Genomic DNA, 26295 nt, shown 5'->3' with positions numbered 1-26295 from the left:
TTCTATTTGCCAGGAGGTGATGGGACCAGTGGCCATGATCTTCGTTAAATGAATGAATCTTTATTTGCGTCAGCCATCGGCCATAGCAACAAAACAACAATACGATATACAAAGAATAGAAATAAAAAGTCAATTATATAAAATACATTTTAGGGTTTTGATCAATAGTCAGATAATGGATCAATAATCTCAATACTTAAAACTTGGCAGAGGTGATAAAATAATAGTAGTAAAACATAATGATAATAATAATAAGATCCTAGGCAAGGAATCCGGGTGACGACACTAATGTCATTCAGATAGCAGCTCTCAGTCTCATTGCTCTCTCGATAAATTTGGCAACCTTCTCTGTTGTCGAGCTGTTCTGGTCGGCTAGGAGTGAGAACAGTTTGGCTTCACAAGAGTGGCCCGGGATGGCAGATAGGAGCGGCGTGATGGTCTCATCCCTGAGATCTTTATATAGGGAGCAAGACAAGAGAACGTGTGACACAGTCTCTACGTAGCCAGCTCCACAGGGGCAGAGCCGGTTCTCGAATGAAATTTTTTGATATCTACCTTCAAGAACAGCTGAGGGTAACATATTTAGTCTGGCCAGTGTAAAGGCCCGCCTGAGTTTTGGAATGGTTAAGGTAGACAAATAAGGTGCCCGAAAATCAAAGTGGGAGGGGGGCAGATAAGCGTACCAAGCACTAAATTTCTTAATATAGGCCAGGTTATTCTGCTGCTCAATATCCTTCATTCGCTGGTCAATAATAGTTTTTGCCTTAGGGAGACCCATTTTCAAGAGATGCTGTGCTTGGAGGCCACATATAAGTAGTTTTTGATGCACTACTTTGGACCACCGACTTCTATGAGCATCTCGTGCTACTAAAGGTAGTAGTCCGGATGGGTTTAAGTTTAAGCGAAGCCAATAGTTAAATGTTCTTAACCAGGTTCGGGTTTCGACGGAGAGGAGGCCAGTCTCCAGCCGTAGGGCCGCATTTGGTGCGCATGGTGGAACGGCTAGAATCTGTCTTAAAAATTTAGACTGGACCGTTTCAAGTGTGCGGCAATGATTTCCCGTCCAGATTTGGGCCCCGTAGAGTAATTGCGCCAAGGGTTTTGCTTGAAAGACCTCCAGAGCTGCGGGGATATGTCTGCCCCCTTTCGTAAAGTAAAAGCGAGACAGTATTTTGGCGCTTTGAGATGCTTTTTCCCTCGCATATTTATGATGGGCCTCCCAGGCCCCTGTTGACTGGAAAACTACTCCAAGGTATTTGAAAATTTTGACCTGTTCTATTGGCTGATTGTCCATCTCCCATCTGTGCTGTCTGTGTCTCCTAGCGAAGACCATGACTTTGGTTTTTTGGTGATTAACCACCAATTGATCTCTCCTGCAGTAGGCTGAGAATTCTCTTAGTAGCCTTTTGAGGCCTACTTTAGTTCGTGATAAGAGAACCGCATCATCCGCATAGAGGAGTACTGAAATTGGTTTTTCGGCCAGTTTGGGGGCATGAAACTCCGGGGATGTTAGGTATTTGACCATGTCATTTATATATAAGTTGAATAAGGCTGGGGCTAAAATACAGCCCTGCTTGACTCCTTTGGTGGCTGGTACAGGGCCAATTAGTTGCCCATTTACTGAGGTTCTTACATATAACTTGGAGTCCTTATATAGGCTTTTTATCAAGAATAGTAATCTTTTGTCAATGTTGGTAGCATTGAGTTTAGCCCAAAGTTTGACTCGTGAGATCGAGTCAAAGGCTGCCTTCAGGTCAATAAATGCTGCGTATAGAATCCCACGTGTTTTATTGGCGTATTTGTCAATGAGGTGTGCTAATACGAAACAATGGTCTATTGTTGTTCTGCCCTGTCTGAAGCCGGCTTGCTCCTCTGCCAGAACTGCCTCAGTTTCCATCCAATCAATTAGTTTGATGTGGAGGTGTTTGGCATACAATTTGCTGGGGATAGTAAGGAGGCTAACGGGTCTATAGCTCGCTGGATCTGCCATAGGACCCTTTTTATAGATTGGAATGATTACTGCCTCTGTCCAGCAGCCAGGGGTTATGCCTGTTGAATCAATGTATGTGAATATTGACGCCATTATAGGAGCCCACCAACTGGTATTGTTCTTCATGATCTCTGCTGGAATGTGGTCTATGCCCGGGGCTTTGTTGTTTTTCAATTGGCCAATTAGTTTCCCCACCTCCTCTATGGAGACAGGAGGCCAATATGGTAAATTCTTGGAGTAGGCACTTGGATCATTGTGCTGAGCTTTGTCGTCATAGAAGAGGTTTTGGAAATATTTCATCCACTTCTGGGGTTCTACAGTACATGTGGGACCAATCCGCTCTTGGCCCAGGAGCCCCCTAATGGTACGCCAGAAGGAGGTTGAGTCTTTCTCATTCGAGGCCTTCACTAAGTTACACCAGGCCAATCTCTCAGCTTTTTGTTTTTTTACCTTTAATAGCTGTTTATAGTTTCGTCTTAAATCGATGTAAGCCATAAATAGCAAGGGTGCTCCAGTGTTTCTGTAGTTCCGGTAGGTGGATCTCAGACGTTTCCTTGCTTGTCTGCACTCCAAATCAAACCATCTCTCTTGCTCCTTTGCCCGCTTTGTAACAGAATTAAGTATCTCAGTTGTTAGAAAGGTTTTTAGTCTTGCTAATAACTCGTTGAACGAGTCCATGGCCTTTTCCCCGGTATTAGCTGATACAATGGCTGTATAGATGGTCTTCACGTCTTCCGAATGGAGGAGATGAGTTAGCTCTGTATTGAGCATGGGGGTCCATTTAATTCTTCTGGGGGCCAGTGATCCCAGATTAACGATGGGGGTGTAGTATAGGTTAGCCGTGGGTTTGTTAAACGATGGGCCATTGAGGGTTAAAATTAGTGGGAGGTGGTCACTTTCGGTGTTATGTCCCACTTGAAACTTTGACACAGAGTTATAGGCGAATCTTGATATCAGAATATAGTCTATCACACTTCCTCCCATCTTTGAAAAATGGGTATACTCCCCTGGGCGATCCTCTTCCTTACTACCGTTTATTATCATCAGCTCCCTCCTTTTTGCGACCTGGGCTAGACATAGCCCCGAGAAGTTGCATTTATTATCTTTAGAAAGTCGTGAAACGCCTGCTTCGGTTGGACTTTCAGGGTCCTGAATCTGATTATATTGGCTGTAAAGATTGTTGTCATCAATTCCCATACGGGCGTTGAAATCCCCCCCGATTATAATCGGTGTAGAAGGGTGGGAAGATTCTATGGACTCTAGAAATGCCTCTAACTCTGCCCAGTAAGCTTTCACTATAGATTTTTTTTGACAGGGGGGCAGATAGACATTGACCACTACCAGTGCATCTCTTTTAAATTTGAGTAGGACTGCCGTGGCTAGTGAATTGCAGTTTGGGAGGGCTTTTAAGGAATGTTCAAGCTCTGTGGAGATAAGGCTAGCTAAACCTCCACTAGGCCTACCTCCCCTCACAGATGGAGTAGCAAATAGGGAGTGACAAGAATACCCATTGAACAGAATGGGGTCGCTGTGCCAGGTCTCCTGCAGGAGGATGATATCGAATTGCTTAAGAAACATTGCAAGTTGTTGATTGTTTTTCTTAGTGCGCCATCCTGCAATGTTCCAGGACAGCAGCTTTAATTCTCTGTCCCTCCATGGTGTAGATTTGATGGGTCCACGGTGTCCAGTGACCCCTTTACATCTAAAAAAACACTCCCATTAAGTTTGTCAATAGCCATCTGCTGCATAAGGGAATGATTATCCATAGCTCTTGGGGACTTAAGGGGGTGGTTTGGATTTGGCGGAGTTGCTAATTCATTTGGGGAGAGTTTTAAATAGTTGAACCAGGTACTCGGAGACGTGACAGTCTGTTTTAGTTTTGCCTTACCATACACCAGCGGGGGCTGCGATTGGTCTTCCGAATCTACACATTTAAAGGCGCCTCCCGCCGTCCTCTTGTCCACTAGGCACTTGGGGGATATAGGCCGTGTGTGTGAGCCTTCCGTAGTCTCCACATGGGTCTCCTTTTTGGTCAGTCTGCTTCTCAGGGTGTCCAGTCTGGCCAAGATTTCCTTTTGGGCTGGGATCTGCAGTGACCAGAACCGATTTATTAGGGCATATTCTTCTATGGAAAAAGAGTCCTCTCTGTCGCTCAAATGAAGTTGAGTCTCAGTAGGAGCTATGTTTTCCTGCTGGTGCACTAGGCTCTGGTTTTGCTGGTTTTGTTGCATGTGCACTCTATCGTTTTGTACCTCTGTTCCTGGTCTCCCTACCCCCACGGATGTGAGGGCGATCTGGCTGCGACATCTGTCACCCCATTGATCGCCAGGGTTGATTCGGCTGATCTGGCTGGCTAGGCGGGTGTCCCCTTCCTCCCTCACCGCTCCATGTGCGTCCCTCCCGAAGCTGCGCGCTCGGTGGAAGAGGACGACCATCCCAGATAGAAGGAGTGTACCGTTCTTCGGTCAGGGGTATACGATCTTCGTTTTTTTGATGTTGAGCTTCAGACCATATTTTGCGCTCTCCTCTTTCACCCTCATTAAAAGGTTCTTTAATTCCTCCTCACTTTCTGCCATCAAGGTTGTGTCATCTGCATATCTGAGGTTGTTGATATTTCTTCCGGCAATCTTAATTCCAGCTTGGGATTCATCCAGCCCAGCCTTTCGCATGATGTATTCTGCATATAAATTAAATAAGCAGGGAGACAAAATACAGCCTTGTCGTACTCCTTTCCCAATTTTGAACCAATCAGTTGTTCCATATCCAGTTCTAACTGCAGCTTCTTGTCCCACATAGAGATTTCTCAGGAGACAGATGAGGTGATCAGGCACTCCCATTTCTTTAAGAACTTGCCATAGTTTGCTGTGGTCGACACAGTCAAAGGCTTTTGCATAGTCAATGAAGCAGAAGTAGATGTCTTTCTGGAACTCTCTAGCTTTCTCCATAATCCAGCGCATGCTTGCAATTTGGTCTCTGGTTCCTCTGCCTCTTCTAAATCCAGCTTGCACTTCTGGGAGTTCTCGGTCCACATACTGCTTAAGCCTTCCTTGTAGAATTTTAAGCATAACCTTGCTAGCGTGTGAAATGAGTGCAATTGTACGGTAGTTGGAGCATTCTTTGGCACTGCCCTTCTTTGGGACTGGGATGTAGACTGATCTTCTCCAATCTTCTGGCCACTGCTGAGTCTTCCAAATTTGCTGGCATATTGAGTGTAGCACCTTAACAGCATCATCTTTTAAAATTTTAAATAGTTCAGCTGGAATACCATCACTTCCACTGGCCTTGTTATTAGCAGTGCTTTCTAAGGCCCATTTGACTTCACTTTCCAGGATGTCTGGCTCAAGGTCAGCAACCACACTACCTGGGGTGTACGAGACATCCATATCTTTCTGGTATAATTCCTCTGTGTATTCTTGCCACCTCTTCCTGATGTCTTCTGCTTCTGTTAGGTCCTTACCACTTTTGTCCTTTATTATGGTAATCTTTGTACGAAATGTTCCTTTCATATCTCCAATTTTCTTGAACAGATCTCTGGTTCTTCCCATTCTGTTGTTTTCCTCTATTTGTTTGCATTGCTCGTTTAAGAAGGCCTTCTTGTCTCTCCTTGCTATTCTTTGGAAATCTGCATTCAATTTCCTGTATCTTTCACTATCTCCCTCGCATTTTGCTTGCCTTCTCTCCTCCGCTGTTTGTAAGGCCTCGTTGGACAGCCACTTTGCTTTATTGCATTTCCTTTTCATTGGGATGGTTTTCGTTGCTGCCTCCTGTACAATGTTACGAGCCTCCATCCATAGTTCTTCAGGCACTCTGTCCACCAAATCTAAATCCTTAAACTTGTTCCTCACTTCCACTGTGTATTCATAAGGGATTTGACTTAGATTGTATCTTACCGGCCCAGTGGTTTTTCCTACTTTCTTCAGTTTAAGCTTGAATTTTGCTATAAGAAGCTGATGATCTGAGCCACAGTCAGCTCCAGGTCTTGTTTTTGCTGACTGTATAGAGCTTCTCCATCTTTGGCTGCAGAGAATATAATCAATCTGATTTCTTGCCCACAGTAGTAGATGTGATGGTCATCCGAACTGAATTCGCCCATTCCCGTCCATTTTAGTTCACTGATGCCCAGGATGTCAATATTTATTCTTGCCATCTCATTTTTGACCACCTCCAACTTACCCAGGTTCATGGTTCTTACATTCCAGGTTCCTATGCAATATTTTTCTTTACAGCATTGGACTTTCCTTTCGCTTCCAGGCATATCCGCAACTGAGCGTCCTTTCGGCTTTGGCCCAGCCGCTTCATCAGCTCTGGATCTACTTGTACTTGCCCTCCGCTCTTCCCCAGTAGCATGTTGGACGCCTTCCGACCTGAGGGGCTCATCTTCCAGCGTCATAACTTTTATATGCCTGTTGTCTTTGTCCATGGAGTTTTCTTGGCAAGGATACTGGAGTGGCTTGCCGGTTCCTCCTCCAGGTGGATCACGTTTGGTCGAAACTCTCCACTATGACCTGTTCATCTTGTGTGCCCTGCTCGGCGTAGTTCATAGCTTCTCTGAGTTCTTCAAGCCCCTTCGCCACGGCAAGGCAGTGATCCATGAAGGGGATCTTATCGTAATGCCATTATACAAATCCATGGCGTGAGCACGTTTGGAATACCTTGCACAGTTCTGGGCACCTCCACTCAAAAAGAACTGGAAAAAGTTCAGAAGAGGGCCAAGAGGAAAGGTTGCAGTGTGGGACTTAACAGTTTAGAGAAACTATCCCAAAGTTGGGCTCCATGATCACTGCAGATGGTGACAGCAGTCACGAAAATAAAAGACACCTGCTTCTGGGGAGAAATGCAATGACAAACCTAGACAGCATCTTAAAAAGCAGAGACGTCACCTTGCCAACAAAGGTCCGCATAGTTAAAGCTATGGTTTTCCCAATAGTGATGTATGGAAGTGAGAGCTGGACCATCAAGAAGGCTGATCGCTGAAGAATGGATGCTTTTGAATTCTGGTGCTGGAGGAGACTCTGGAGAGTCCCATGGACTGCAAGAAGATCCAACCTCTCCATTCTGAAGGAAATCAGCCCTGAGTGCTCACTGGAAGGACAGATTCTGAAGCTGAGGCTCCAAGACTTTGGCCACCTCATGAGAAGAGAAGACTCCCTGGAAAAGACCCTGATGCTGGGAAAGATGGAGGGCACAAGGAGAAGGGGACGGCAGAGGACGAGATGGTGGGACAGTGTTCTCGAAGCTACCAGCATGAGTTTGACCAAACTGCGGGAGGCAGTGGAAGACAGGAGGGCCTGGCGTGCTCTGGTCCAGGGGGTCACGAAGAGTTGGACACAACTAAATGACTAAAAACAACAACAACAACATCCCAAAGGAACAGAAAAGACTCTACATGTACGTGGTAACAGTAGCCCAGAGATGGAAAGAAGAAACAGTCCCTGCCAGAGAGGAATGGCAAATTAAGCTGTTAGTCTACGCTGAAATGGCATAACTGACCGGGAAACTCAAGAGACCAAGAAGACAAGAAATTCAAGAAAGAATGGGAAAAGTTTATAATTTAGTTAGGAGACCACTGTAACCAGATGAAAACATGAGCAGGATTTTAATACCACTTGTAATTTAACAAATATTATGGATAATATATATGGATAGGTACAAAATAGAGACTATGAAATAATATCCTGTTGGAAATGTTGACAATAGGACCCATGAAGTGGATGGGGGGAAGTCACGAGATTCAGAGGAATCTCATTTTATGGATATGCATTTGGTATTGTAATTGATTTGCATTTGTAAAATCAAATGAAAATGATTTTTTTTAAATAGAGAAAATATGAGTAAAAGCAACATGATAGAAGTTTAGAGGTCCCGGGCCCTAAGGAAGTCAGATTATCCTCCACCATGGCCAGGGCCTTCTCAGTGATGGCTCCGACCTGGTGGAATGCTCTGTCCCAGGAGACCAGGGCCCTGCAGGATTTAACAACCTTCCGTCGGGCCTGTAAGACAGAGCTATTCCGCCTGGCTTTTAATCTGAACTCAGCCTGATCTTTTATTCCCCTTCCCTCCCACTCCCCTTTTATGAAGATCACCCGCTCTGAGACCCCACAGCTAATTCTCCCCTGGTCTCCTCGCTGGCCCAAGTAGGACCAATTCAGCCAGCTAGCCCTATCTATCTAATGCTTATTAGATGGAATTTCCCTAAATTGATTTCTGAACTTTGAAATTTAATAATAATAATAATAATAATAATAATAATAATAATAAATTTTATTTATATCCCGCCCTCCCCAGCCGAAGCCGGGCTCAGGGCGGCTAACAACAGTCAAATAGTCAAACAGTCAAATTCTAAAAACATTCTAAAAACATTTCATTATAAAAATTAATTAAAATCAAATTGTTGGCAACCGATTAGGCAAAATTCTGTGCAGGTTGCCAGAGGAGGGAGTCAGGCTGCGCCCTGACCAAAGGCCTGGTGGAACAACTCTGTCTTGCAGGCCCTGCGGAAAGATGTCAGGTCCCGCAGGGCCCTAGTCTCTTGTGACAGAGCATTCCACCAGATTGGAGCCGCCGCCGAGAAGGCCCTGGCTCTAGTTGAGGCCAGCCTAACCTCTCTGAGGCCTGGGACCTTGAGGATGTTGTTATTTGCAGACCGTAGGTTTCTCTGTGGGGCATACCAGGAGAGGCGGTCCCGTAGGTACGAGGGTCCTAGGCCGTATAAGGCTTTAAAGGTTAAAACCAGCACCTTAAACCTGATCCTGTACTCCACCGGGAGCCAGTGCAGCTGGTATAGTACCGGATGAATGTGATCTCGCAGCGAAGACCCCATAAGGAGTCTCGCCGCGGCATTCTGCACCCGCTGGAGTTTCTGGGTCAGTTTCAAGGGCAGCCCCACGTAGAGCAAGTTACAATAATCCAGTCTGGAGGTGACCGTCGCGTGGATCACAGTGGCTAGATCAGGGCGAGAGAGATAAGGGGCTAACTGCTTAGCTTGGCGGAGATGAAAAAATGCCGCCTTTGTTATAGCTGTAATCTGCGCCTCCATAGAGAGGGAGGTATCGAAGATTACACCCAAACTCTTAACGGACGGTGCTGGCACTAATTGCGTCCCCGCAAGAGATGGGAGTTGCCCCCTCGATCCCATATCGTCCCGCCCCAGCCAGAGGACCTCTGTCTTCGAAGGATTTAACTTCAACCGGCTCCCACGTAACCATCCAGCCACAGCTTCCAAGCATCTGATCAGTGTGTCTGGGGCCGAGTCAGGATGGCCATCCATCAACAGATAGAGTTGGGTGTCATCAGCATACTGATGGCAACCCAGCCCAAAACTCCGGAAAAGCTGGGCGAGGGGGCGCATAAAGATGTTAAAAAGCATCGGGGAGAGAATCGCACCCTGAGGCACTCCACACACCAAGGAGTGACGCGATGACAATTCCCCCCCAAGCGCCACCCTCTGTCCCCGACCAGAGAGAAACGAGCGCAGCCATTGAAGGACTGTGCCCTGGATCCCCACGTCGGCAAGGCGGTGGTCCAGAAGTTCGTGATCGACCATGTCAAAGGCTGCTGACAGATCAAGAAGAATCAGCAGCCCCGACCCGCCTCAATCCAGCTGCCTGCGGAGATCATCTGTTAGGGCGACCAGAGCCGTCTCGGTCCCATGCCCAGCGCGGAAGCCGGACTGGAATGGATCCAGAGCAGATGTTTCATCCAGAAACCTACCGAGCTGTTCAGCAACTGCTCTCTCAATCACCTTACCCAGGAATGGAAGATTCGAGACCGGGCGGTAATTGGATAGATCTAAGGGATCTAATGATGTTTTCTTTAAGAGCGGACGCACCACCGCCTCCTTCAGTTCCCCTGGGAATATCCCGGTGCCAAGGGACAAATTGATGATATCCCCCAGGGGGGCCCGCACCTCGTCTGGACACGCTCTAATTAGCCATGACGGGCACGGGTCAAGAGGACAGGTGGTGGGCTTTCCAGCTTGGAGGAATCTGTCCACATCAGCTGGAGATATCCGGTCAAAGTGGTCCAATACTGGACCCGAGGACAGTCGAGGGGCCTCCAGTTCCTTTATTGTATCCAAATTGGCAGGGAGGTCATGGCGGAGCAACAGGACCTTCTCCGCAAAAAAGCTCGCAAATGCCTCACAGCTGTGTGTCAGATTGTTATTTAAATTTGGCTGTCCTTCGAGGGACGTTAAAGACCGAATTATACTAAATAATTGCGCCGGGCGAGAGCTAGCGGATGCAATGGAGGCCGAGAAGTAAGCCTTCTTAGCGGCCTTCACTGCCATCTCATAGGTTTTCATAAAAACCCTATAAGATGTTCTTGAGGCTCCGTCACGGGCACCCCGGCATACTCGCTCTAGCCGTCTGAGGTCCCGCTTCATTTTCCGAAGCTCCTCGGTAAACCAGGGAGCCCGGTTTCTGCGGGGTCGCAGAGGGCGCTTAGGTGCGATCTCATCGATGGCTGCCAGGAGCTGGGTATTCCAGCCTTCAACAAGCTCAATCAATGAGTCGCCAGGGGGAGCAAGGTCCCGCAAGGCTTGACGGAATCTATCAGGGTCCATCAGCCTCTGCGGGCGAACCCAAATCGGCTTGCCACCTAAGCAGGGTGGGGGTGGAAAGTCAATCCTGGCTTTCAGAGCGTAGTGATCAGACCATGGCACCTTCATCGAAGGAGACATGATCACATCTATACCAGCGCCAAAGATCAAATCCAGCGTGTGGCCTGCTTGATGTGTGGGGCCCGAAACAAACTGGGAGAGCCCTAGTGTCGCCATGGAAGACACCAGGTCCAGAGCCTGTGAGGAAGGAGTGGCATCAGCATGGAAGTTGAAGTCTCCCAATACCAATAGGTTAGGGAACTCCAAGGCCCAGCCGGCCACCGCCTCCAGCAGGCCTGACAGGGTGGCTGCTGGTGCGCTAGGTGGCCGGTACACCAGCCAGACAGCCAAGCTCTCCTCGGAGCCCCACACTAGGCCAACACATTCAATGCCGGGGATCGATGACGATGGCGATGGCGAATAATTTATTGTTATTCATGTTTTTATACTGTGTTTTATGCTGCTTCTACAATTAAGTGCTTTAAATTTGTTGTTAGCTGCCCTGAGCCCGGTTTTTGAACCGGGAAGGGCGGGGCATAAATAAAAATTTATTACTATTATTATTAGAAGTCAATAATAATAATAATTTATTTTTTTATACTCCGCCCATCTGGCTGGGTATAAACTTGGGAATGTCATGGCATGGGGGAAAGTGGGTAGAGAACAGTTTTTCTCCCTCTCTTATGGCATTAGAACTTGTGGACTTCCCATGAAGCTGAATGTTGGAAGATTCAAGACTGTTAACCACTGGAACTCCCTGCCTCAGGAGGTATTGATGCCCACCAACCACTCAATAACCACTTTGGCCACTCAATAACCATGGCCCAATGGGAAAATTTATGGAAGATCAATTGGAAATTCACAAATTGTTACACAATTAGAGAGAACTTTCAAAAAATGCAACATCAATGGTATCTAACACCATGGAAGCTTTCAAAAATGTATAAAAATGTATCAAGTAATTGTTGGAGATGCGGAGACTCAGGAACATTCTTCCATATGTGGTGGATATGTAGGAAAATACAGGTATTCTGGGAGAGTATACATGCAAAACTGCAAAAAATGCTAAAGATCTCTTTCAATAAAAAACCAGAGGCCTACCTCCTGGGAATAACAGATTTGGATATCCCACAAAAGAGGAAGGGTATCTTTTTATATGCGACGGCGGCAGCAAGAGTTTTGATCGCAGCAAAATGGAAGAGTAATGAAATCCCCGCTATTCAAGATTGGATCCAAAAGCTGACAGAATATGCCGAATTAGATGGTTTATCAGAAAAAATAAAGAATAAATCAAAACAGGAATTTGTTTCTAAATGGGAGGTTTTTAAAGAATATCTGAAAAAAAATAAATATAGTAGTTTAAATTCTGTTGCAGCATTCGAGGAACTTCAGTAATAGTTGTAAGGTAGATATAAGAAATTAGATTTAATGAGAATAAGTTTAATTATGAAAAAAAATGTGTATTGGCAATAAGTAATATGAATTTAAAGTATGGAATAGACGGGAGGTTGGGTCTTTAGTGTTAAGACCAGTAGATGTTTTATTGTTTGCTAAGAATATTATGTGTCTATGGTTATTTTTGTAATTTGTGTATAATTTGGTATTTGTGTTTTTTGTTTGTTTTTCTTGTTGTATAAATAAAAAACTTTTTTAAAAAAGAAAAAGATGCCCACCAACCTAGATGGCTTTAAGAAGAGGATTGGACAAATTCCTGGAGGAGGAGAGGGCTATTGATGGTTGCTAGTCAGGACGCCTCTGCTCTGCTCCACAGTCAGAGGCAAACCACAGGAGCAGCGCGTTGCTCTTGTGTTCGAGTCCTGCTTGTGTGCTTCTCACAGGTATCTGCTTGGCCACTGTGAGAACGAGGTGCCGGACTAGACGGGCCAAGCTCTACTTGGGCTTACCAGAAATAATGGAGGCCGTCGAAATCTCACGATCTCCCCACGGCCTGCTGGCATTGTTGACGTAGTCCTGGTCAGTATCCCAGTCGTCCTCCTCCTCCTCCGTGCCGTGAGAAAACCGCCTGGTCTGCTCTGGCCGCCTGTGGTCCCCGCTGCTCCTGCAGGCATTTGGAGACCGGCCAGCCCAGGGACACCCGGTCTGGGCCATGTGGGAGGACCAAAAAGTCCTGGCCCTCAGCCACAAGGTCAAGGCTGGTTGCACCAAGAGCTGGGCGGACCGAGCACGGCCTCCGTCCCAGCCCAGGTTGGTAGAGTCTGCCCACTGTGATGTCAGTGCGCTGTCATGCGTGGTTCTTCTGCACAACACTCCGCCAGAGCTGCATTCTTTGGAGGGGGGTAGGCGCATGGTGGAATGACAGCCAGAGTCATCGGTCTGGTCAGCTGCCTGGCTTCGCCAAAGGGTGTTGGGGAGGGCTTGAAATGGGAGCATGGAGGAGTTGGAAGAAGAACAGAAGGGCAGCCCAATCGTCCGACGTCTCATTCTGCCCCTGTTCCCTTTCTGGCCATTTCTGGGTGTCTTTGCGAGGTTGTGCACATACTGAATGCAACCCAAAGAATACAGTGGTACCTCTGGTTGCGAACGGGATCCGTTCTGGAGTCCCGTTTGCAACATGAGCAGAATGCAACCCGTGTCTGCGCATGCGCAGGTCGCGATTTGCTGCGTCTGCTCACGCACGTGACGTCATTTTGCGCGTCTGCGCATGCGCGAGCGGCGAAACCCGGAAGTGACCCTTTCCAGTATTTCTAGGTTGCGCAGGATGCAACCTGAAAAAACGTATCATGAAGCAAACGCAACATGAGACATGACTGTAGCTGCATGCAAACCTCCATCGTGCATCCTTTTCCATGTTGCACCTTTCCCCTAAGGACTCCTCTGGGCGGGGATGTTAAGGATAGCAGGAAAGGATATATTAAATAAGTCTTATCCTTCCTTCACTCACGCTAGCACAGCAGATTCCCCTCAATATAGCTGGAAGTAGTTTGCAGATTCGTTTGAACCTCTTTGTTGTTGTTTAGTCGTTTAGCCGTGTCCGCCTCTTTGTGACCCCCTGGACCAGAGCATGCCAGGCCCTCCTGTCTTCCACTGCCTCCCGCAGTTTGGTCAAACTCATGCTGGTAGCTTCGAGAACACTGTCCCACCGTCTTGTCCTCTGTCGTTCCCTTCTCCTTGTGCCCTCCATCTTTCCCAGCATCAGTGTCTTCTCCAGGGAGTCTTCTCTTCTCATGAGGTGGCCAAAGTATTGGAGCCTCAACTTCAGGATCTGTCCTTCCAGTGAGCACTCAGGGCTGATTTCCTTAAGAATGGAGAGGTTTGATCTTCTTGCAGTCCATGGGACTCTCAAGAGTCTTCTCCAGCACCATAATTCAAAAGCATCCATTCTTCGGCGATCAGCCTTCTTTATGGTCCAGCTCTCACTTCCATACATCACTACTGGGAAAACTATAGCTTTGACTATACAGACCTCTTAGTTAAGATTATTTTGCCCGGACACTGAGGTCCAGCTCTGAGGGCCTTCTGGCGGTTCCCTCGCTGCGAGAAGCCAAGTTACAGGGAATCAGGCAGAGGGCCTTCTTGGTGGTGGCGCCCGCCCTGTGGAACGCCCTCCCACCAGATGTCAAAGAGAACAACAACTACCAGACTTTTAGAAGACATCTGAAGGCAGCCCTGTTTAGGGAAGCTTTTAATGTTTAATAGGTTATTGTATTTTAGTGTTCTGTTGGAAGCTGCCCAGAGTGGCTGGGGAGACCCAGCCAGATGGGCGGGGTATAAATAATAAATATTATTATCATCATCATCATCATCATCATCATCATTATTTCCTGGTGTCCCTTCTAATCCCTCTTAAAAGAATAAAGACACAAGAGTCTTTCTGAGTGAAGCAACAAAAAGTTTGCTAAAGTCAGTTCACGATTTGAGCCCTGAAAGGCAGGCTTGCCTTAATAGTTACACGACAAAGTCTGAGTCTCATATGGAGGCTGAACGCATGTGCTGCTGGCTTAGAGCTGGCAGACAGCAAAATTTACATTAATGGAACAAAATGGCTGCAGGAGAGCAACATGGCAGCAAAAGAGAGAAGAAGACAACACTGGAACAAGACAACTTGATGACTGATCAAGAAGGCTGAGAAAATGGCTGCATGATTCAGCTATTTTATGGAGGCAGCCAGAGCCAGGTGTATCTCCCAGGTCACATGCAGGGCAAGGATGCTCCAGACCAGTGGAAAATGAAGTTACACTGACTGGTTGTCCCCCTGCCTGTGCCCATTCTAGGGAAATGAGGAATGTTGCATTTGACTGTACCGATGGATTACATCCCACACTAGGGATGCAGGTGGCGCTGTGGTCTAAACCACTGAGGCTCTTGGGCTTGCCGATCAGAAGGTCAGCGGTTCGAATCCCCGCGACGGGGTGAGCTCCCGTTGCTCGGTCCCTGCTCCTGCCAACCTAGCAGTTTGAAAGCACGTCAAAAGTGCAAGTAGATAAATAGGTACTGCTCCAGCGGGAAGGTAAACGGCATTTCTGTGCGCTGTTCTGGTTCGCCAGAAGCGGCTTAGTCCTGCTGGCCACATGACCCGGAAGCTGTACACCGGCTCCCTCGGCCAGTAAAGCGAGATGAGCGCCGCAACCCCAGAGTCGGTCACGACTGGACCAAACAGTCAGGGGTCCCTTTACCTTTACCTGGCATCAGGATCTGGCCCATCTAGCAGGGGAAGGAGAGAATAGCCCTATATTCCTAAAGACAGGCAAGGAAAACATTTGCGTGTGCTGCAGCCGTTCCTTGGTTTTGGAGGAACATTGAGTTCCGAGGGGAAACAAAAGGATTGCCTCCTTGCCGGATCAGACCCAAAGCTCATCTAGTCCGTTCCTTTTCACTCTGTGGGGCGGTGATGCTGGGGGGAGGTTTATGGAAAGGCCCCTTTACTGTGCCAAAGTACCCCCAGGACCCTTTGGGCTAACCAGAACGTGTTTCCGCTGAAGCATAAGCCTGCCCTCAAAGGGGTGTTCCCAGTGTTGGACTGCATTGCAGTTCTGGGCCTTTCTGATTGTAAGCTCCTTGGAGCAGAGACCTTGCAGAGCACCACTCCAAATAAAAACAGCAGTAAAAGTGCAGGGAGAATTGTGCCAGCTCACATCTGCTCAGCCTCTCCAGGAAGAAAAGCAACACTTCTCTGTTTGGGTCCCAGCCTGCTCTAGAACTGGCACAGAGTGGTTTCCGAGAATCTATGTTTACCCTTGAAATACATTTATGATGTTTGGTATCAGGGCCGGCCCACCCATGTGGCAAGGTCAGGCGGCTGCCTCAGGCGGCAAGGTCCACTGGGGCAGCAGGTCCCAATGTCAATCTTTCTTGCCTCCTTGTTCCTGCTGTCAATCTTCCCTCGCCCCTTCTTCTCTGGAGGGGGGGATACTATTTTGGGGTCCGCCTCAGGTTCCAAAATGTCTTTGGCTGGCCCTGTTTGGTGTAAGTCAAGCCTAAATAATAATAATAATAATAATAATAATAATAATAATAATAATAATAATAATAATTTTGTATACAGTACTGCCATTGATCCAAAGATCACAAGCCAGTTCACAACATAAAGCTTTAAGGGTGTTTAAAATTGTGTACACTTGGAAAACATTGGCAACATTAAGATAAATTCAACAGTGTAAATAAGTTTTGATGGATGTAATAATGGAATACTGAACGGTTCATTTTATATTAAATATGCAGGGATTTATGTTATGCAAAACGAACCAAGGAAGGAGTGGAAGGGAAGTCATTGATGTTTGAAGGTTGTTTAAATGAATATTCTAAATTGTAAAACAGGAAAAAATGAATAGAAATATTTTTTTTTAAAAAAAGGATGTTAAAAAATTGCAAGATGGAATGGCAGGTCGCCGAAAGAAGAATGGCAGACAAAATTAATGGACTACGCAGAACTGGATAAAATGACAGGAAGGATTTGAAATCTGCGGAACCAGAGACTTAGAGAAGATTGGAAGAAATATACGAACTATTTGAAGAGCAGCTGTAATCAACAAATTACGCTAGTAGGATTACAAGAAGTCTTGTAAGGAGAAATATATGAAATATTGCAAAGAAGAGAGAGATTATTTATGAGATTTAAATGTAATAGTGAAAGTAAGAAATGTATATTAAGTGAATAGATTGGAAAATTTTCAGATGTGATTGATGGAAGTCAAAAAAATTGTATCAGATATAAAAGTATGTTTAATAATTGTTGAAAATGATATGTTAAAAAATTTATTATATATATATATATATATATTAAAAAAGATGGGAAGGCAGGGAGAGCCCCCCTTTGTCACCCAGACAAGGCAACATCTGGAGCCCCCCTGCACCCCCACTTGCAGGGTAGAGTGTTTTGGGTGGAAATAATCTCCCAGTCTAAGCAGCTTCACAGGGTTGTTGTGGGAATAAAATGAGGAGGAAGAGAACCATGCAGGCCACCTTGAGCTCCTTGGAGGAAAAGATAGTATACACATGTAATCAATCAATCAATCAATCAATCAATCAATTAACAAAGCTGCCTTACTGAATGGGGGTGGGGAGGGCGTTGTCCAGCCTTCCTCCCTTCTGACTCCCTGGAAGCTCTGCTTATTTGTGGGAAAACAACCACAAAGGATCAGGTAGGTAGCTGTGTTGGTCTGACGCAGTCAAAATAATAATAATAATAATAATAATAATAATAATAATAATAATAATAATAATAAATTGTTCAGTACAGTGATACCTCGGGTTAAGAACTTAATTCGTTCCGGAGGTCCGTACTTAACCTGAAACTGTTCTTAACCTGAAGCACCACTTTAGCTAATGGGGCCTCCTGCTGCTGCCGCCGCACCGCCGGAGCACGATTTCTGTTCTCATCCTGAAGCAAAGTTCTTAACCCAAGGTACTATTTCTGGTTAGCGGAGTCTGTAACCTGAAGCGTATGTAACCTGAGGTACCACTGTAGTACCTTATAGACCATCTAGTTTATTCTGGTATAAGCTTTCATGTGCATGCACAATGGACAATTTTTTATTTATTTTTATTTCAACCACAAAGGTGACTGCAATGTCTCAGTGGCACTCTGCACATGTTCAGAGGCATTCTTATATATATATAAATATAGATACACACACACACACACACACACACGCACAGTATATATATCTATATATCTGCTTTCGTAGATTTTCACGGGTATAGGTATGCAGGTTTTGGTGTCCTCGGGTGTCTTCCCGTGTAAAAGTTGGGGTGTCTAGGCGACGTTTCGACGAGGTCTCACTCGTCATCTTCAGGCTGGTGCTTTCGGCTTCTTGTTACTGGAACAGAGCAGGATCTCAGTGTTTGAGTTCCTATAAATACTGTTGAGGGGTGTGGTGAGGAAGTTCCCAGGCTAGTGTGCCTTTTCTTCTTTTGTTCCTTAGTTGCTTGAGGGATATCTTGAGTGATTTCTTGAGTGATATCCTGAGTACCACTTAGGTGGGTCATTAGGTGTGGATTAGTTGCTAAAGCCTTAGTGTCTTGACCTCTTGAACTTTGTGAAGAGTTTTTCTGAGAAGATGGCTGTAGTTGTGCTCTGGCTTGGCTTCGTGTATAGGGGCGAGCTGTGGTTTTGTGGCCTGTGCCAGCCAGATCTGTGTAGGGATTGCAGGGGGGTGCAGCATCCGGAGGTGCCATCATGGTTTGGCTACTGGATGGTGTCTGTAATTTATCTGTGGAGAGGGTCTGGGTTTGGGTCTGGTGTGGTTGATTGGTGATGGCGTTCTGTGTGCCTCTGGATCTGGTGTCAGTTTTTGTGGGGAGGGCTAATTTCCAGATGTCTGGCAAGCGGGATGTGTCGTCACGCTTGTTCATGTTGTGAGGGTGTTTCTCTATCTCGATGGCTTCCATGATTATTCTCTTGTGGTGATGTTCCATGTTAGAGAGCAATTTGGAATCTGCAAAATTAATTTCGTGTCCTGTTTCTTTCATGTGTTGGAAAAGAGAGGAAGTTTTTTCTTCTTTTTTGACGGCATTCTTGTGTTCTGCGATACGTGCATTTATTCGTCTGTTTGTTTGTCCAATGTACGTGGCTGGGCAGACTTTGCAGGGTATTTCATAGACCCCTTGGTTTTCCAACTGGATTTTATCCTTGGGGTTTCTGAGGATATTGGCTATCTTTTGGTTGGCGCAAAAGGCTGTTTTGATATTGTGTTTATGGAGGATTTTGCTAATTTTATCTGTGGTGCCCTAGGACACACTATCTACCGGAAAAAAACACACACCAACCGCTACTTACATGCACAATCACACCACCACCCTGCACAAATAAACTCCGTAGCCAAGACTCTCATCTCCAGAACCAAACGCCTGGCTGACAAAGACCACTTGACAACTGAGTTACAGAATCTCTCAAATGTGTTAATTGCCAATGGATACCAGCAAAACAGGGTTACGAAGCTAATCCAAAAAGAAACACCCCCCAAAAACCAAGACACAGAAGAAAACAATGGCATGGCCCTCCTTCCTTATATCAAGGGCACCACAGATAAAATTAGCAAAATCCTCCATAAACACAATATCAAAACAGCCTTTTGCGCCAACCAAAAGATAGCCAATATCCTCAGAAACCCCAAGGATAAAATCCAGTTGGAAAACCAAGGGGTCTATGAAATACCCTGCAAAGTCTGCCCAGCCACGTACATTGGACAAACAAACAGACGAATAAATGCACGTATCGCAGAACACAAGAATGCCGTCAAAAAAGAAGAAAAAACTTCCTCTCTCTTCCAACACATGAAAGAAACAGGACACGAAATTAATTTTGCAGATTCCAAATTGCTCTCTAACATGGAACATCACCACAAGAGAATAATCATGGAAGCCATCGAGATAGAGAAACACCCTCACAACATGAACAAGCGTGACGACACATCCCGCTTGCCAGACATCTGGAAATTAGCCCTCCCCACAAAAACTGACACCAGATCCAGAGGCACACAGAACGCCATCACCAATCAACCACACCAGACCCAAACCCAGACCCTCTCCACAGATAAATTACAGACACCATCCAGTAGCCAAACCATGGTGGCACCTCCGGATGCTACACCCCCCTGCAATCCCTACACAGATCTGGCTGGCACAGGCCACAAAACCACAGCTCGCCCCTATACACGAAGCCAAGCCAGAGCACAACTACAGCCATCTTCTCAGAAAAACTCTTCACAAAGTTCAAGAGGTCAAGACACAAAGGCTTTAGCAACTAATCCACACCTAATGACCCACCTAAGTGGTACTCAGGATATCACTCAAGAAATCACTCAAGATATCCCTCAAGCAATTAAGGAACAAAAGAAGAAAAGGCACACTAGCCTGGGAACTTCCTCTCTGCCCAGAACATTGGAGGCTATACACCACACCTCCTCAACAGTATTTATAGGAACTCAAACACTGAGATCCTGCTCTGTTCCAGTAACAAGAAGCCGAAAGCACCAGCCTGAAGATGACGAGTGAGACCTCGTCGAAACGTCGCCTAGACACCCCAACTTTTACACGGGAAGACACCCGAGGACACCAAAACCTGCACATCTATATATCTATATCAATATATATATATATATATATATATATATATATATATATATATATATATATATACATGCACATACATACACAAAGTATATATACACACACACACACACACACACACACCGCTCCTCTGGCCTGCCTTGGGGAAGGGGAAAGCCCAGAGAGGAGCCTGCAGGATCAGGCCAGGGGCCGACCAGATGCCCCAAGGGGAGACCCCCCCCCCAGAGCCCTCTCCCCTCCCGGGGTTTCCAGCCACTGGGATGCGGCAGGGAGTTCCACAGTTTAACCATGTGCTCTCTGTGTGAAGGACTTTCTGTCGTCTGTCCCGAATCTCCCGACGTCCAGCTTCATTGGATCTCCACAGGATCTAGTGTTACGAAAGAGGGAGGAAAACTTTTCTGTGTCCACTTTCTCGCAGGCCAGGGAGAAGTTTTTAAGCTTGGGCGTGTATCGCCTTTTCTCTAAATTGAGAAAGTCCCAACTGCTGCAACCATTCCTCATGGGGTAGTCGCTCCCTCCCCTCAGTCACTGTCTGTGGTGTTCGTACAGAGTCCCCAGTCGTCTCACAGACTATTGACCTGTACACCACTAAGAGTGACTAGTGGGGTGCCACAGGGTTCTGTCTTGGGCCCGGTCTTATTCAACATCTTTATCAACGACTTGGATGATGGACTCAAGGGCATCCTGATCAAATTTGCAGATGACACCAAACTGGGAGGGGTGGCTAACACCCCAGAGGACAGGATCACACTTCAAAACGACCTTGACAGATTAGAGAACTGGGCCAAAACAAACAAGATGAACTTTAACAGGGAGAAATGTAAAGTATTGCACTTGGGCAAAAAAAATGAGAGGCACAAATACAAGATGGGTGACACCTGGCTTGAGAGCAGTACATGTGAAAAGGATCTAGGAGTCTTGGTTGACCACAAACTTGACATGAGCCAACAGTGTGACGCGGCAGCTAAAAAAGCCAATGCAATTCTGGGCCTCATCAATAGGAGTATAGCATCTAGATCAAGGGAAGTAATAGTGCCACTGTATTCTGCTCTGGTCAGACCTCACCTGGAGTACTGTGTCCAGTTCTGGGCACCACAGTTCAAGAAGGACACTGACAAACTGGAACGTGTCCAGAGGAGGGCAACCAAAATGGTCAAAGGCCTGGAAATGATGCCTTATGAGGAACGGCTAAGGGAGCTGGGCATGTTTAGCCTGGAGAAGAGGAGGTGAAGGGGTGATATGATAGCCATGTTCAAATATATAAAAGGATGTCACATAGAGGAGGGAGAAAGGTTGTTTTCTGCTGCTCCAGAGAAGCGGACACGGAGCAATGGATCCAAACTACAAGAAAGAAGATTCCACCTAAACATGAGGAAGAACTTCCTGACAGTAAGAGCTGTTCGACAGTGGAATTTGCTGCCAAGGAGTGTGGTGGAGTCTCCTTCTTTGGAGGTCTTTAAGCAGAGGCTTGACAACCATATGTCAGGAGTGCTCTGATGGTGTTTCCTGCTTGGCAGGGGGTTGCACTCGATGGCCCTTGTGGTCTATTCCAACTCTATGATTCTATGATTCTATGATTCTATATACCGTATATATAGTACATATACAGTGTGTGTGTGTGTATATATATATATATATATATATATATATATGCTTTCGTAGATTTTCACGGGTACAGGAATGCAGGTTTTGGTGTCCTCGGGTGTCTTCCCGTGTAAAAGTTGGGGTGTCTAGGCGACGTTTCGACGAGGTCTCACTCGTCATCTTCAGGCTGGTGCTTTCGGCTTCTTGTTACTGGAACAGAGCAGGATCTCAGTGTTTGAGTTCCTATAAATACTGTTGAGGAGGTGTGGCCTCTAATGTTCTTGGGCAGAGAGGAAGTTCCTAGGCTAGTGTGCCTTTTCTTCTTTTGTTTCTTAATTACTTGAGGGATATCTTGAGTGATTTCTTGAGTTGTATCCTGAGTACCACTTAGGTGGGTCATTAGGTGTGGATTAGTTGCTAAAGCCTTTGTGTCTTGACCTCTTGAACTTTGTGAAGAGTTTTCCTGGGAAGATGGTTGTACTGCATTTTGTTGTGCTCTGGCTTGGCTTCGTGTATAGGGGCGAGCTGTGGTTTTCTGGTCTGTGCCAGCCAGATCTGTGTAGGGATTGCATGGGGGTGCAGCATCCGGAGGTGCCACCATGGTTTGGCTACTGGATGGTATCTGTAATTCATCTGTGGAGAGGGTCTGGGTTTGGGTCTGGTGTGGTTGATTGGTGATGGCGTTCTGTGTGCCTCTGGCTCTGGTGTCAGTTTTTGTGGGGAGGGCTAATTTCCAGATGTCTGGCAAGCGGGATGTGTCGTCACGCTTGTTCATGTTGTGAGGGTGTTTCTCTATCTCGATGGCTTCCATGATTATTCTCTTGTGGTGATGTTCCATGTTAAAGAGCAATTTGGAATCTGCAAAATTAATTTCATGTCCTGTTTCTTTCATGTGTTGGAAAAGAGAGGAAGTTTTTTCTTCTTTTTTGACGGCATTCTTGTGTTCTGCGATACGTGCATTTATTCGTCTGTTAGTTTGTCCAATGTACGTGGCTGGGCAGACTTTGCAGACTTTGCTGGGCAGACTTTGTAATTTGGCCACACGGGAAGGAAAAACTGGATAGCTTCCTCACACATCTCAACAGCCTACACCCCAAAATACAATTCACTATGGAAATAGAAGCCAACAACCAACTTCCCTTCCTTGACGTCCTAATCTACAAAAAACCTGATGGCTCCCTAGGACACACTATCTACCGGAAAAAAACACACACCAACCGCTACTTACATGCACAATCACACCACCACCCTGCACAAATAAACTCCGTAGCCAAGACTCTCATCTCCAGAACCAAACGCCTGGCTGACAAAAACCACTTGACAACTGAGTTACAGAATCTCTCAAATGTGTTAATTGCCAATGGATACCAGCAAAACAGGGTTACGAAGCTAATCCAAAAAGAAACACCCCCCAAAAACCAAGACACAGAAGAAAACAATGGCATGGCCCTCCTTCCTTATATCAAGGGCACTACAGATAAAATTAGCAAAATCCTCCATAAACACAATATCAAAACAGCCTTTTGCACCAACCAAAAAATAGCCAATATCCTCAGAAACCCCAAGGATAAAATCCAGTTGGAAAACCAAGGGGTCTATGAAATACCCTGCAAAGTCTGCCCAGCCACGTACATTGGACAAACTAACAGACGAATAAATGCACGTATCGCAGAACACAAGAATGCCGTCAAAAAAGAAGAAAAAACTTCCTCTCTTTTCCAACACATGAAAGAAACAGGACATGAAATTAATTTTGCAGATTCCAAATTGCTCTTTAACATGGAACATCACCACAAGAGAATAATCATGGAAGCCATCGAGATAGAGAAACACCCTCACAACATGAACAAGCGTGACGACACATCCCGCTTGCCAGACATCTGGAAATTAGCCCTCCCCACAAAAACTGACACCAGAGCCAGAGGCACACAGAACGCCATCACCAATCAACCACACCAGACCCAAACCCAGACCCTCTCCACAGATGAATTACAGATACCATCCAGTAGCCAAACCATGGTGGCACCTCCGGATGCTGCACCCCCATGCAATCCCTACACAGATCTGGCTGGCACAGACCAGAAAACCACAGCTCGCCCCTATACACGAAGCCAAGCCAGAGCACAACAAAATGCAGTACAACCATCTTCCCAGGAAAACTCTTCACAAAGTTCAAGAGGTCAAGACACAAAGGCTTTAGCAACTAATCCACACCTAATGACCCACCTAAGTGGTACTCAGGATACAACTCAAGAAATCACTCAAGATATCCCTCAAGTAATTAAGAAACAAAAGAAGAAAAGGCACACTAGCCTAGGAACTTCCTCTCTGCCCAAGAACATTAGAGGCCACACCTCCTCAACAGTATTTATAGGAACTCAAACACTGAGATCCTGCTCTGTTCCAGTAACAAGAAGCCGAAAGCACCAGCCTGAAGATGACGAGTGAGACCTCGTCGAAACGTCGCCTAGACACCCCAACTTTTACACGGGAAGACACCCGAGGACACCAAAACCTGCATATATATATATATATATATACACACACACACACACAGTATATATATGAACTGCAAAATGTTTTGTTGGTTTTTCATTCTTGATGACGCTCGGGCTGCCAGATCCCAGCTCAGACTCGATCCCTCCCCACAACGGATCCTCCGGCGCCGAGGTCTCTCTCGCGTTCGGCGAGCTTTCCCACCTTCCTGCCTCACCCAAGATGGCGCCGCCTCCGGGAGGGGGTCCCTTACTTCCTGTCCGGGCCGGAAGTGTGTCCGGTTGCCATGGTGGCGACGCTGGGGCCTAGCGGGAGAGGCGAGCCCCGAGGGAAGCCCCGGCTTAGGAGCGCCGTGGGGGGGCAGAGTGAGTGAGCGAGAGACCGGGAAGCGGCGGGAGGCGGGGCGGGGGTCTCCCGGGGGGGGGGAAAGAGAGGCTGAGCTCCCCCCTAGCCCACTCCCCCCCCCCACGGAAAGGGGGTGCCGAGCCCCATGAGTCACGTGACATGGCCATGGGGGGCATTGGGACAAGTGGCCTGAGAGGGGGCAGTTTTTTTGGGGGGGGGAGTAAGGCGAGGTCTCTATTTCGGGGTGGGGGGTGAACGGGGGGAGTTTTGCCTCTTAGCAAAGTGGGTGGGGGGCGTTGGGTGGAGGGGCGGGAAGGGGCTCAGGATGGAGGCGAGAGGGTCTGCTTTTCGTTTTTATTAGTAATATCCAAGGCAGCACGATGACCATGTACAACAATGCAGTGTCCATATACAGTGGTACCTCGGGTTACAGACGCTTCAGTTTACAGACTCCACTAACCCAGAAATAGTACCTCGGGTTAAGAACTTTGCTTCAGGATGAGAACAGAAATTGTGCAGCGGCGCGGCAGCAGTGGGAGGCCCCATTAGCTAAAGTGGTGCTTCAGGTTAAGAACAGTTTCAGGTTAAGAACGGAGCTCCAGAACAAATTAAGTACGTAACCAGAGGTACCACTGTACTAAGACCCCATGGTCCTTTTCGCATGTTCTGCTAGTAAGGCAGATGTCCCCAATCTTATACAGTGGTATCTCAGGTTACATACGCTTCAGGTTACAGACTCCGCTAACCCAGAAATAGTGCTTCAGGTTAAGAACTTTGCTTCAGGATGAGAACAGAAATCGTGCTCCGGCGGCGCAGCAGCAGCAGCAGGAGGTCCCATTAGCTAAAGTGGTGCGTCAGGTTAACAACAGTTTCAGGTTAAGAACGGACCTCCGGAACGAATTAAGTACGTAACCAGAGGTACCACTGTACTAAGACCCTATGGTCCTTTTCACATGTTCTGCTAGTAAGGCGGACATCCCCAATCTTATACAGTGGTACCTCAGGTTACATACGCTTCAGGTTACATACGCTTCAGGTTACAGACTCCTCTAACCCAGAAATAGTGCTTCAGGTTAAGAACTTTGCTTCAGGATGAGAACAGAAATTGTGCTCCGGCAGGAGGCCCCATTAGCTAAAGTGGTGTTTCAGGTTAAGAACAGTTTCAGGTTAAGTACGGACCTCCGGAACAAATAAAGTACTTAACCTGAGGTCCCACTGTAAACTCAAGCTGGAATTCAGATTGCCGGAAGAAATATCAACCATCTCAGATATGCAGATGACACAACCTTGATGGCAGAAAGTGAGGAGGAATTAAAGAACCTTTTAATGAGGGTGAAAGAGGAGAGCGCAAAATATGGTCTGAAGCTCAACATCAAAAACCCGAAGATCATGGCCACTGGGCCCATCACCTCCTGGCAAATAGAAGGGGAAGAAATGGAGGCAGTGAGAGATTTTACTTTCTTGGGCTCCATGATCACTGCAGATGGTGACAGCAGCCACGAAATTAAAAGATGCCTGTTTCTTGGAAGAAAAGTGATGACAAACTTTGACAGCATCTTAAAAAGCAGAGACATCACCTTGCCAACAAAGGTCCGTATAGTTAAAGCTATGGTTTTCCCAGTAGTGATGTATGGAAGTGAGAGCTGGACCATAAAGAAGGCCGATTCCCAAATAATTGATGCTTTTGAATTCTGGTGCTGGAGGAGACTCTTGAGAGTCCCATGGACTGCAAAGAGATCAAGCGCATCCATTC

At 46.5% G+C, this 26295-nt stretch overlaps 1 protein-coding gene across 1 annotated transcript in view; it reads left to right on the top strand.

The window, feature by feature from the left end:
• Positions 1 to 24457: 24457 nt before the first annotated feature.
• PPP1R16A (protein phosphatase 1 regulatory subunit 16A) overlaps positions 24458 to 26295 on the top strand; it is a 50513-nt gene continuing 48675 nt past the window's right edge. The window contains exon 1 of the mRNA XM_028735973.2: positions 24458 to 24562. The gene's annotated coding sequence lies outside the window, so the exon portion shown is untranslated. The remainder of the gene's footprint in view (positions 24563 to 26295) is intronic.

The sequence above is a fragment of the Podarcis muralis genome, chromosome 8 (assembly GCF_964188315.1).
Source record: "Podarcis muralis chromosome 8, rPodMur119.hap1.1, whole genome shotgun sequence".
NCBI classification, from domain to species: domain Eukaryota; kingdom Metazoa; phylum Chordata; class Lepidosauria; order Squamata; family Lacertidae; genus Podarcis; species Podarcis muralis.
This window is presented reverse-complemented; position numbering and strand designations above follow the sequence as displayed.